Raw genomic sequence first — 13,552 nt, 5'->3', positions numbered from 1 at the left:
CAAATAATTGCACTGTGATATGATGGGAAACATTGAAGAGCATGTTCCAAGTGTTCTTGGAACAAAAAGGAGCAACGCACTAAGAAGAGTATCCCAGGAAGAAGGATTAGCATGTGCAGAAGCACAGGAGCACACAAACATATTTGGTAGGAGAGGACGTAAAGCAGGGGAAGAGGCATTTTGGAGTAATGCAGTCTGAGTATTCTATAGGGGTCATTGGGTAGATTGAAGAAAGTGGCTTCTAGCTGGACTACGAAGAGTTTTCATCATGCACAGAAATTTCATTTATATTCAGAAAACTAAAGGAAACACAACAATAAGGAAAAAAAACAATTAAAAAGTGGGCAAGACCATCAGGGAAATACAAATCAAAACCACAATGAGATACCACCTCACACCAGTGAGAATGGGGAAAATTAACAAGGCAGGAAACAACAAATGTTGGAGAGGATGCGGAGAAAAGAGAACCCTCTTACACTGTTGGTGGGAATGTGAACTGGTGCAGCCACTCTGGAAAACTGTGTGGAGGTTCCTCAAAGAGTTAAAAATAGACCTGCCCTACACCTGCACCCCGATGTTTCTAGCAGCAATGTCCACAATAGCCAAACTGTGGAAGGAGCCTCGGTGTCCATCAAAAGACGAATGGATAAAGAAGATGTGGTTTATGTATACAATGGAATATTACTCAGCCATTAGAAACGACAAATACCCACCATTTGCTTCAACGTGGATGGAACTGCAGGGTATTATGCTGAGTGAAGTAAGTCAATCGGAGAAGGACAAACAGTGTATGTTCTCATTCATTTGGGGAATATAAATAATAGTGAAAGGGAATATAAGGGAAGGGAGAAGAAATGTGTGGGAAATATCAGAAAGGGAGACAGAACATGAGAGATTCCTAACTCTGGGAAATGAACAAGGGGTAGTGGAAGGGGAGGTGGGTGGGGGGTTGGGGTGACTGGGTGACGGGCACTGAGGGGGACACTTGACAGGATGAGCACTGGGTGTTATTCTGTATGTTGGTAAATTGAACACCAATAAAAAATTAATTTATTAAAACAAAGTGGGCAAGAAATTTGAGGACATCTCACTGAAGAAGATCTATAGGTGGCAAATAAACATACAGAAAGATGCCCAACATCATTACTAAGAATTGCAAATTAAAGCAATGAGACACAACTATCTATTAGAATGGTTAAAGTTAAAAACAACCCGACAATACAAATCAATGGTGAGGATGTAGAGAAACAGGAACTCTCTTTCATTGCTAATGGGAATGTAAAATGGTACAGCCATATTGGGAAACAGTTTGGCCATTTCTTACAAAATTAAACCTAGTTTTGCCCTAGGACCCAGCGATGGTGTTTCTGGGTGTTTATATAACTGATTTGAAAACTGAGGTTCATGTAAAAACCCTGCACAAACTACAAGTGTTTATAGCAGTTTTATTCATAATTGCCCCAAACCAGAAGCAACCGAGATGTCCTTCAATAGGTGAATGGATAAACTGTAGTACATCCATACAGTAGAATGTTATTCAGCCTTAAAAAGAAATGAGTTATGAAGCCACAAAAAGACATAGATTAATCTCCACTGTGTATTACTAAGTAAAAGACATCAGTTACAAAGCCAGAAAATGCTACATACATTATGATTCCAATCATATGACATTCCGGAAAAGGCAAAATTAAAGAGATGGTAAAGAGATCAGTAATTGCCAGATGTTGGGGAGCAGGTGATGGTGGAGAAGGCTGAACACAGGGGATTTTTTATATTAGTGAAACAAGACATTACGCATTTGCTGAATCTGATAGAACCTACAGGTTAAAGAGTGAATCTTAACGTATGTAAATTTTAAAAAATCACATAGGAGACTGAGGGGTCCAAGAAAGGGTGCAGAATGTGAGAAAAGAATCTAAATGTCTTATAAATGTGTGAAACAACCTTGCTGAAGGGGACTGGGAAACAAGGTGCTGACCTGTGTCACTTTGGGAATGAATGAAGTCTGTAAGATGAAGGGTAGCAGGAACAGTTGTTGGAACACTGTACTCCAGTGGACAATGGGTTAAATCCTGAAGCTATTATACATAGATGCTAGAAATGAATGATTAAGTAAATGGATGGTGGATGGGGGGAGCTAGATTTGTCACAGTTGGGTTAGTAAATTACAGATAAGCAAGGAGACCAGAATGGTCAGGTGGTAATGGATTATAGGTGGAAATATCAGAAAGAACTTATGCTCAACTTAATAGAGATACAAATGGCTATGTATGGATATTTGTGGGGGCATGATGGCAGAGGAGTAGGGTCCCCAAGTCACCTGTCCCCACCAACTTACCTAGATAACTTTCAAATCATCCTGAAAACCTATGAATTCAGTCTGAGATTTAAAGAGAGAACAGGCTCCCTGCGTGGAGCCTGCTTCTCTGTCTGCCTGTGTCTCTGCCTCTCTCTCTCTCTGTGTCTCATGAATAAATAAATAAAAAAAAATTAAAAAAAAATAAAAATAAAGACAGAACAGCTGGAATGCTACAGTGAGAAGCGTTTGCGCTTCTATCAAGGTAGGAAGACGGAAAAAAAAAAAGAAATAAAAAATCATCCAAGGGGGAGGGGCCCTGCGAGGAGCTGGGCTCAGGCCGCCCGGCGAGAGCCTCCAGGACAGGAGAGCCCCGTCCCGGAGATGCAGGAGCTTCACCAATCTTCCCAGACGGAAAGGCACTCGCAGGGAGCTCGGGCAGGATCCCAGGAGGGGTGCGGATGCCCTCAGGCTCCCAGGGACACTAACAGACACCTGCACCCCAGGGGAGAGCGCGCCACACCCCACGGCCGAGCTCCCTAAAGGGCTGCAGTGCGCGCCCAGCTGGACCCGGGAGTAGCTCGGAGCGGCTCCGGCAGAGGCTCCGTGCGGAGGGGGCTGCGCAGCCCCAGGAGCACGATTCCAGCGGTGCAGGCCCCGGAGCCCAGGGCGCCGGGGGACACAGCCCAAGATCCGGCCCTCCCTCCGGGACACAAGACAGCAAGGACGCTCCTGCCGCTGGGCAACCCCGAGCTGTGCAGATCGGCGCCCCCGCCCCCAGAGCATCCAGGGCCCTGTGAACTGAGAGCTGCAGTAGTTACTGCCGGAGCTGACTCCAAGCTGGAGAGCTGGCCACCACCACTGGTGCTGTTCCTCCTGGTGTCACCTTGTACCTGGGACTGAGCAGGGGCGCCACAGGATAAACAGCTCCCACTGAGCCCTGCACCTAGCAGGAGGCTGGGCAGCTCTCCAGTTGCACACACCTGAGAATCAGCACAGCAGGCCCCTCCCCCAGAAGACCAGCTGGAAGGACAGGGGAAAAGCAAGTTATTGACCAAGCAGCCATGGAAAGTTCCAGGGGAAGTCAAGGGATTTACAGCATATAGAATCAGAGGATACTCCCCCCATTTTTTTTGTTTTCTGTTTGTCCCCCCCCTTTTTCCCTTTTTTTTTTTTCTCCCCTTGTCTCCTCTTTCCAGTACAACTTGTTTTTGGCCACTCTGCACTGAGCAAAATGACTAGAAGGAAAAACTCACCACAAAAGAAAGAATCAGAAACAGCCCTCTCTCTCACAGAGTTACAAAATTTGGATTATAATTCAATGTCAGAAAGCCAATTCAGAAGCACAATTAAAAAGCTACTGGTGGCTCTAGAAAAAAGCACAGAGGATTCAAGAGACTTCATAACTGTAGAATTTAGATCTAATCAGGCCGAAATTAAAAATCAATTAAATGAGGTGCAATCCAAACTGGAGGTCCTAACGATGAGGGTTAATGAGGTAGAAGAATGAGTGAGTGACACAGAAGACAAGTTGATGGAAAGGAAGGAAACTGAGGAAAAAAGAGAAAAAAGATCATGAGGATAGGTTAAGGGAAATAAATGACAGCCTCAGAAGGCAAAATCTACATTTAATTGGGGTTCCAGAGGGCGCCAAAAGGGACAGAGGTCCAGAACGTGTATTTGAACAAATCATAGCTGAAAACTTCCCTAACTTGGGAAGGGAAACAGGCATTCAGATCCAGGAGATAGATTACCCCCCCTAAAATCAATGAAAAAAACCGCTCAACACCTCGACATTTAATAGTGAAACTTGCAAATTCCAAAGATAAAGAGAAGATCCTTAAAGCAGCAAGAGACAAGAAATCCCTAAGCTTTATGGGGAGAAGTATTAGGATAACAGCAGACATCTCCACAGAGACTGGCAGGCCAGAAAGGGCTGGCAAGATATATTCAGGGTGCTAAATGAGAAGAACATGCAGCCAAGAATACTATATCCAGCAAGGCTCTCATTCAGAATAGAAGGAGAGATAAAGAGCTTCCAATATAGGTAGAAACTGAAAGAATATGTGACCACCAAACCAGCTCTGCAAGAAATATTAAGGGGGACTCTGTAAAAGAAAGAGGAAGTCCAAGGAAACAATCCACAAAAACAGGGACTGAATAGGTATCATGATGCCACTAAATTCATATCCTTCAATAGTAACTCTGAACGTGAATGGGCTTAATGACCCCATCAAAAGGCACAGGGTTTCAGACTGGATAAAAAAGCAAGACCCATCTATTTGCTGTCTACAAGAGACTCATTTTAGATATAAGAACACCTATAGCCTGAAAATAAAAGGTTGGAGAACCATTTACCATTCAAATGGTCCTCAAAAGAAAGCAGGGATAGGCATCCTTATACCAGATAAATTAAAGTTTATCCCAAAGATTATAGTAAGAGATGAGGAGGGACACTATATCCTACTTAAAGGATCTATCCAACAGGAGGACCTAACAATCATGAATATTTATGCCCTCAATGTGGGAGCTGCCAAGTGTATCAATCAATTAATAACCAAAGTTAAGACATACTGAGATAATAACATACTTATACTTGGTCACTTGAATGTAGTGCTTTCTACAATTGACAGATCTTCTAAGCACAACATCTCCAAAGAAACAAGAGCTTTAAATGATACACGGGACCAGATGGATTTCACAGATATTTATAGAACTTTACATCCAAATGCAACTGAACACACATTATTGTCAAGTGCACATGGAACTTTCTCCAGAATAGACCACAAACTGGGTCACAAATCAGTTCTTAACCAATACCAAAAGATTGGGATCATCCCCTGCATATTTTCAGACCATAATGCTTTGAAACTAGAACTAAATCACAAGAAGTTTGGAAGGATTTCAAACATGTGGAGGTTAAGGACCATCCTGCTAAAAAATGAAAGGGTCAACCAGGAAATTAGGGAAGAATTTAAAAGATTCATGGAAACTAATGAGAATGAAGATACAACCATTCAAAATCTTTGGGATACAGCAAAAGCAGTCCTGAGAGGGAAATACATCGCAATACAAGCATCCATCCAAAAACCGGAAAGAACTCAAATACAAAAGCTAACCTTGCACCTAAAGGAGCTGGAGAAAAACAGCAAATAGATCCTACACCCAGCAGAAGAAGAGAATTAATAAAGATTCGAGCAGAACTCAATGAAATAGAGACCAGAAGAACTGTGGAACAGATTAACAAAACCAGGAGTTGGTTCTTTGAAAGAATTAATAAGATAGAGAAACCATTAGCCAGCCTTATTAAAAAGAAGAGAGAAAAGACTCAAATTAATAAAATCATGAATTAGAAATGAGAGATCACCACCAATACCAAAGAAATACAAATGATTTTAAAAATTTATTATGAGCAGCTATGCGCCAATAAATTAGGCAATCTAGGAGAAATGGACGCATTTCTGGAAAACCACAAACTACCAAAACCAGAACAGGAAGAAATAGAAAGCCCGAACAGGCCAATAACCAGGGAGAAAATTGAAGCAGTTGTCAAAAACCTCCCAAGACACAAAAGTCCAGGGCCAGATGGCTTCCCTGGGGAATTCTATCAAACGTTTAAAGAAGAAGCCATACCTATTCTACTAAAGCTGTTTGGAAAGATAGAAAGAGATGGAGTACTTCCAAACTCATTCTATGAGGCCAGCATCACCTTAATTCCAAAACCAGACAAAGACCTCACCAAAAAGGAGAATTATAGACCAATATCCCTGATGAACATGGGTGCAAAAATTCTCAACAAGACACTAGCCAGTAGGGTCCAACAATACATTAAGAAGATTATTCATCATGACCAAGTGGGATTTATCCCCGGGATGCAAGGCTGGTTCAACATTCATAAAGCAATCAATGTGATTGATCATATCAACAAGAGAAAAAACAAGAACCATATGATCTTCTCAATAGATGCAGAGAAAGCATTTGACAAAATACAGCATCCATTCCTGATCAAAACTCTTCAGAGTGTAGGGAGAGAGGGAACATTCCTCAGCATCTTAAAAGCCATCTACAAAAACCCCACAGCAAATATCATTCTCAATGGTGAAACACTGGGAGCCTTTCCCCTAAGATCAGGAACAAGACAGGGATGTCCACTCTCACCATTGCTATTCAACATAGTACTAGAAGTCCTAGCCTCAGCAATCAGGCAACAAAAAGAAATAAAAAACATTCAAATTGGCAAAGAAGAAGTCAAACTCTCCTTCTTCGCAGATGACATGATAGTCTACATAGAAAACCCAAAAGACTCCACCCTCAGATTGCTAGAAGTCATACAGCAATTCGGCAGTGTGGCAGGATTGCCCAGAAATCAGTGGCATTTCTATACACTAACAATGAGACTGAATAAAGAGAAATTAAGGAGTCAATCCCATTTACAATTGCACCCAAAAGCATATGATACCTAGGAACTCTCTCTCTCTCTGAGAGATGGATAAAGAGGTAAAGGATCTATACCCTAAAAACTACAGAACATTTCTGAAAGAAATTGAGGAAGACACAAAGAGATGGAAAAATATTCCATGCTCACGGATTAGAAGAATTAATATTGTGAAAATGTCAATGTTACCCAGGGCAATTTACACATTTAATGCAATCCCTATCGAAATACCATGGATTTTCTTTAGAGAGTTGGAACAAATCATCTAAGATTGTGTGGAATCAGAAAAGACCCCAAATAGCCAGGGGAATATTAAAAAAGAAAACCATAGCTGGGGGCATCACAATGCCAGATTCCAGGTTGTACTACAAAGCTGTGATCATCAAGACAGTGTGGTACTGGCACAAAAACGGACACATAGATCAATGGAACAGAATAGAGAATCCAGAAGTGGACCCTCAACTTTATGGTCAACTAATATTTGATAAAGGAGGAAAGACTATCCATTGGAAGAAAGACAGTCTCTTCAATAAATGGTGCTGGGAAAATTGAACATCCACATGCAGAAGAATGAAACTAGACCACTCTCTTGCACCATACACAAAGATAAACTCAAAATGGATGAAAGATCTAAATGTGAGACAAGATTCCATCAAAATCCTAGAGAATACAGGCAACACCCTTTTTGAACTTGGCCACAGCAACTTCTTGCAAGATACATCCGTGAAGGCAAAAGAAACAAAAGCAAAAATGAATTATTGGGACTTCATCAAGATTAAAAGCTTCTGCAGAGCAAAAGAAACAGTCAACGAAACTAAAAGACAACCTACATGGGGATCCCTGGGTGGCGCAGTGGTTTGGCGCCTGCCTTTGGCCCAGGGCGCGTTCCTGGAGACCCGGGATCGAGTCCCACATCGGGCTCCCAGTGCATGGAGCCTGCTTCTCCCTCTGCCTGTGTCTCTGCCTCTCTCTCTCTCTGTGTGACTATCATAAATAAATAAAAATAAAAAACAATAAAAGACAACCTACAGAATGGGAGAAGATATTTGCAAATGACCTATCAGATAAAGGGCTAGTTTCCAAGATCTATAAAGAACTTATTAAACTCCACAGCAAAGAAACAAACAATCCAATCATAAAATGGGCAAAAGACATGAACAGAAATCTCACAGAGGAAGACATAGACATGGCCAACAAGCACATGAGAAAACGCTCCGCATCACTGGCCATCAGGGAAATACAAATCAAAACCACAATGAGATACCACCTCATACCAGTGAGAATGGGGAAAATTAACAAGACGAGAAACAACAAATGTTGGAGAGGATGTGGAGAAAGGGGAACCCTCTTGCATGGTTGGTGGGAATGTGAACTGGCACAGCCACTCTGGAAAACTGTGTGGAGGTTCCTCAAAGAGTTAAAAATAGACCTGCCCTACGACCCAGCAATTGCAGTGCTGGGGATTTACCCCAAAGATACAGATGCAGTGAAAAACCGAGACACCTGCACCCCAATGTTTATAGCAGCAATGTCCACAATAGCCAAACTGTGGAAGGAGCCTCAGTGTCCATCAAAAGATGAACGAATAAAGAAGATGTGGTATATGTATACAATGGAATATTACTCAGCCATTAGAAACGACAAATACCCACTATTTGCTTCGACGTGGAGGGACCTGGAGGGTATTGTGCTGAGTGAAGTAAGTCAATCAGGACAAACATTATATGGTCCGAAAAGGACAAACATTATATGGTCTTATTCATTTGGGGAATATAAAATTAGTGAGAGGGAATAAAGGGAAAGGAGAGAAAATGAGTGAAAATATCAGTGAGGGTGACAAAACATGAGAGACACCTAACTTTGGGAAATGAACAAGGGGTAGTGGAAGGGGAAGTGGGCAGGGGGTTGGGCTGACTGGGTGATGGGCACTGAGGGGGGCACTTAACGGGATGAGCACTGGGTGTTATGCTATATGTTGGCGAATTGAACTCCAATAAAAAAATAAAAAAAAAAATAAAAAAAACCCCAACCAAATGGCTATGTATGGAAACGGTGTATACATACATGTATCTCCTTGCTGTGTCAGGTGAAAGGCTTAGAAGCAATAATACCTCAATAGCAATGACCACACGTAGCACTCAAATCTTGGTTTCTAATACCACTCTCCAGTAAAAAGAACTAGGGCACCTTGGAAAAATGGCTGATTCTAGGGTTGGGGGAGGAGCTTAGATCCAAAATGGTCCTAAAGTATCTTACAATGCCTGGAAATAAGAAAGTGCTAAAGAACAGAACAGAAGAACAAAAATCCACAATGATGTCAAATGGATACAGTAGCCAAGTGAAAGATTTCCCAGTGGCCAAAGCTGGAACAATCTGAGCAACAAAACAAAGTAGTATCGGATTATAAGCCAAAGTATAAAATAAATATAAGTCCACACTGATGTAAAGGTTTGAATAGAGAATAGACAAATCTCCTGTACAGAAGAAATTCGAATAATTTATTTAGATACTTCATCCCTAATAAGGTGGAGCATAACTACCACTCTAAGTGTGGCCTGTGCATAGTGACTTTCTTCCAAAGGCTATAATATGAAAAATAGAAAAAAAGAGTACTTTACAGTGGAGAAGCCAAGTGATCAGAATTAACAGCAACTGGGAGAAGTCATATTGACAGTATGCACTGTTGATGTGTTGAGAATGGCATCTTGACTTCAATGGTTTTCCTCCCAGGAATACATTACCTTAGTCTAATCATGAGAATACATCAGACAAATCCCAATTGAGGAATGTTCTACAAGCTACCTGACTGGTAATCATTAAAACTGTCAAGGTCATTAAAAAAAGGAAAGTCGGGATCCCTGGGTGGCGCAGCGGTTTGGCGCCTGCCTTTGGCCCAGGGCGTGATCCTGGAGACCCCGGGATCGAATCCCACATCAGGCTCCTGGTGCATGGAGCCTGCTTCTTCCTCCGCGTGTGTCTCTGCCTCTCTCTCTCTCTGTGTGACTATCATAAATAAATAAAAATTTAAAAAAATTAAAAAAAAAAAAAGGAAAGTCTAAAAACTGTCATAGCTGAGAAGAGCCTAAGGAGACATGATGACTAAGTGTAAGGTGGTGTCCTAGACAGGATCCGGTAACAGAAAAAGGACATTAAGAAAAAACTGAGGGAATCTGAATAAAGTATGGCCTTTGGTTAATACAAACGTATCCACATCAATTCATTAATTGTGATAATGTTCCACACTCATCTAATATGTTATTGATAGGGAAAATTGGGTATGTGGTATATAAGTCTTTATAATCATTCTATAAATCTAAAATCATTCTAAAATAAAATGTTTATTAAAAAAGGCTACAGGAAGGGTATGTATTCCCATAGAACAGTGACATTGTCCCTTTTAGTATTCTATAAAATGGTCCATTAAAATTTTTTGTTTCTCTTTTTTTTTTTAAAGATTTTTATTTATTCATGATAGTCACACACACACACACACACACACACACACACACACACACACACACACAGAGAGGCAGAGGGAGAAGCAGGCACCGGGAGCCCGACATGGGATTCAATCCTGGGTCTCCGGGATCGCACCCTGGGCCAAAGGCAGGCGCCAAACCGCTGCACCACCCAGGGATCTCCTGTTTCTGAACTCTTTGAAAGTTGCAGCAATTGTTGCTTGCAGACATTAAAGTGACATCCTGCAAGAAATTTTAAAAAGTTCTCAAGGAGGGAAATAGTTGAGAGAAGGGGTATATAACATTGTCATAGATCTTTGAAGTTTTGGAGGATTATCCTCTAGAGTACCTTAAATCTTGGTGGTGCCTTGGTGATGTTCTGGTTCTCTTCCAGGACCCTTCTAAACCTCTGTGGTTGGATTATTTCTGCCATGTTGGTGGTTATACCCTGTTGGGCAAATGATTGAGACAAAGATCCCAGTTAGATTAGTTTTCTATTGTTTTAATAAATTATCACAAATTTAGTGGTTTAAAAAAAAAACAGAAAAGGTATTATCTCAATCTTTAAAACACAGATATGGGACGCCTCGGTGACTCAGCGGTTGAGCATCTGCCTTTGGCTCAGGGCGTGATCCTGGAGTCCTGGGATTGAATCCCACGTCAGGCTCCCTACATGATGCCTGCTTCTCCCTCTGCCTGTGTCTCTGCCTCTCTCTGTGTCTCTAATGAACAAATAAATAAAATCTTTAAAAAAATAAAAAATAAAACACAGATATATTTGATACATTCTTATTACTATTTTCATTTTTATTGATAATAACTTATCCAGCTTTACATCGTACTAAGAGGTAGACTGCGGTAGATGGTCTTTAAAGATGGCCATCATATTAGCCTTGCACTGCTTTCTCCAAGAATGGTATCTGAGAGAGAAATTAACATCTTGTTGGTCACTATTATTTCGGATCTCTTAGGGCAGCTGAAGCTATATCCTAACTAATAAGGCCTCCAAATATAGCCATTTTCCAGCTTCTATTATTTCTGTCTCTGGAATATTATACCTGTCCACCCATCATCTCTATTCTTACTGTCATCCTACTAATTCCTTTATTTTTTTTTCTCTCAGTTACCAAAAGAGCCTTCAAACTCAGCTGGTCTCCAATCCAGTGGTTTTCAAGGCAATTTCGCCCTATAGGGAGTATGTGGCAGAGTTTGAGGACAGCTCTGGTTTTTACAACTGGGGGAGAGGTTTCTAGTAGCATTTTGTGGGTAGATCAGGGATGCTGCTAAACATCCTACAAGGCATACATGAGTCCTCCACAACTAAGACTCAGGAAGCCCGAAATGTCAACAGTGCCAAGGTTGAGGAACCCTGATCTAATATATCCCCTACACTCAATAGGTGATAGGTTCACATTTCAGATCTCAGCTATGCCCCTTGTGGTGTATATCTGTCAGACTCATGGCTTCCTACCGTCTTTTCAATGGCCTTTCTGCATTGAGGAAATTCCAATTATTTTAGGTCCTGCCTTTCTAAGGAAGAGTTTAGACCCCCAATTTCAGTCTCCTTTGCAACCAGGATACAGACGTGGGCCTCAGTCTCCCTCAATTAGATGCCCCCCTATGAGCCTTTGATTTAGAAGTAAGGTGAGAAAATAGGCTCTTTTGGAAGCTTGGCATTTTGTTGGTCCAGGAGGCTGTAACAACTTGTGGCATTTGAAGGTGGCAGCCATTCTGCAGTGGTTGTCAGGGTGACAGCAGTGTCCTCCCGGGTGGGGCGCAGCGGCAGCAGCAGCAGCTGCAATCCCAATCAGTCAGGGTAGTTTCCTCACCAGGCCAGTTCTTCAGCGTGGTTCTGAGTTTCACTCCTGGATTAGCCTGGAACCACTTCTTTAGTCCTTCACAGAATTCCCGGAGCTATCCGGTATCCTTTTGAACACGTTGCCTGTTAGTCAGCCTGTTAGTCAGCCAGACTCAGTCTCTATTGCTCAGAACCAAGAAACCCGATAAAGAATCCCCTGCTTAAAACTCTCCATTGGCTTCCCATACATTCTAGAATGTGTCTCAAATCCTTTGCTTAGCTCACAGCTTTATCTGGAAAAGTACCCACTGTGTCCTTCCCTCTGGTCACACTGAGCCACCCTGCTCCTACCACCCTTCCTTAATCTCATATTGCTTTGCCACTAAAGAATTTAGGGGCACAATCACTCTTCTGTATGTACCCCACCCCTCAGTATTGTTCCTTATAATAAAAAAAAATCATTACACTCTACTACAAGAGTTGATTCATTCAACTGTAAACTCTGCACTCATTCTTTGAGTCCCCAGGCACCTGGAATAATCCCTGGCCCAAAGTAGGTGTTCAATACCTGTTTGAAGATCAGGACGTGGACAAGTACTGCCACCTACTGGGAGAAACTTCATTCAACTCTAATAATGATTTGGACAATGGCTAGCATACAAGGATGAAATCTGACCATTCCCTAAGTTATCATCATTGTTGTCCGACTCCCCAGGGTAGGGTTCTCCCAGGCGGCTCCCAGTGATCCCTGTCCAGGGCTATTCATGCCCTTGGGTTGATCCTCCCACACTGAAGGGTTGGCTCTAATGACAGAAGTGGTGGTGCCTGACTTCCGAGGCTAGAGCACAAGACATTGCCGCTCCTGCTTCGGTGGTTCGGGACCACGTGTTATGGGGGAGGCCAGATGCCATGTCGCGGGGACACTCCACTGGCCCTACGGAGAGGCCCACGCCGTGGAAACCAGGCCTCCCGCCCACAGTCGTGGGAGCTCTCCTGCAAGCAGGTTCTCCAGCCTGAGTCAAGGCTTCAGGTAACTGCAGCCCTGGCCTACATCTTGCCTGGAATCTCCAGAGACCAAGACAGACCCACCCACCCAGCCGTGCCCATACAGAACCTCTGGGGCAATTAATATTCGTAGTTTTACGCTGCTAAGCTTTGGGGTGATTGCTGTGCAACAGACTACTCCTCTCGTCTCCGACACAGATCAGGGGACCACAAGCTGTTTCATATTTTGCTGTAACACGAGGAGACGAGCAGAGCCTGGGCTCCACCGCAGGCTTCTCAGAGCCGAGGCGCGCGGCTGGAGCTGAGCGCCGCGGAGCGCACGCGGTACGAGCCCGGGACGCCTGAGCCCGCGGAGCCGCGAGCCACGCACCCCGCAGCCGCGCCCTCGGCGGAACGTCCTCCACGGCCGCCTGGGAGGAGCCGGCACAGCCCCGGCCGCGGAGGGGCCGCCCCGCCCCCCGGCCCCCGCCCCCGCCCCCGGCCCCGCCCCGCGTGGCGGCCGCGGCACCTGCGCACTGCAGCCCCTCACGCCCAGGCGGCGCCGTTGCGCGCCGAGTCAT

At 43.4% G+C, this 13,552-nt stretch overlaps 1 protein-coding gene across 3 annotated transcripts in view; it reads right to left on the bottom strand.

The window, feature by feature from the left end:
• The window catches only part of BPIFC (BPI fold containing family C), a 60,956-nt gene extending 50,068 nt beyond the window's left edge, over nucleotides 1-10,888 (bottom strand). For all 3 annotated transcript variants that reach the window (XM_041755599.1, XM_041755600.1, XM_041755601.1), the window contains exon 1: nucleotides 10,539-10,888. The gene's annotated coding sequence lies outside the window, so the exon portion shown is untranslated. The remainder of the gene's footprint in view (nucleotides 1-10,538) is intronic.
• Between the last annotated feature and the right edge of the window lie 2,664 nt (nucleotides 10,889-13,552).

Source organism: Vulpes lagopus, chromosome 5 (assembly GCF_018345385.1).
Source record: "Vulpes lagopus strain Blue_001 chromosome 5, ASM1834538v1, whole genome shotgun sequence".
In the NCBI taxonomy this organism is placed as follows: domain Eukaryota; kingdom Metazoa; phylum Chordata; class Mammalia; order Carnivora; family Canidae; genus Vulpes; species Vulpes lagopus.
Note: the sequence above shows the minus strand (reverse complement) of the source record. Positions and strands in the feature narration are given on the sequence as shown.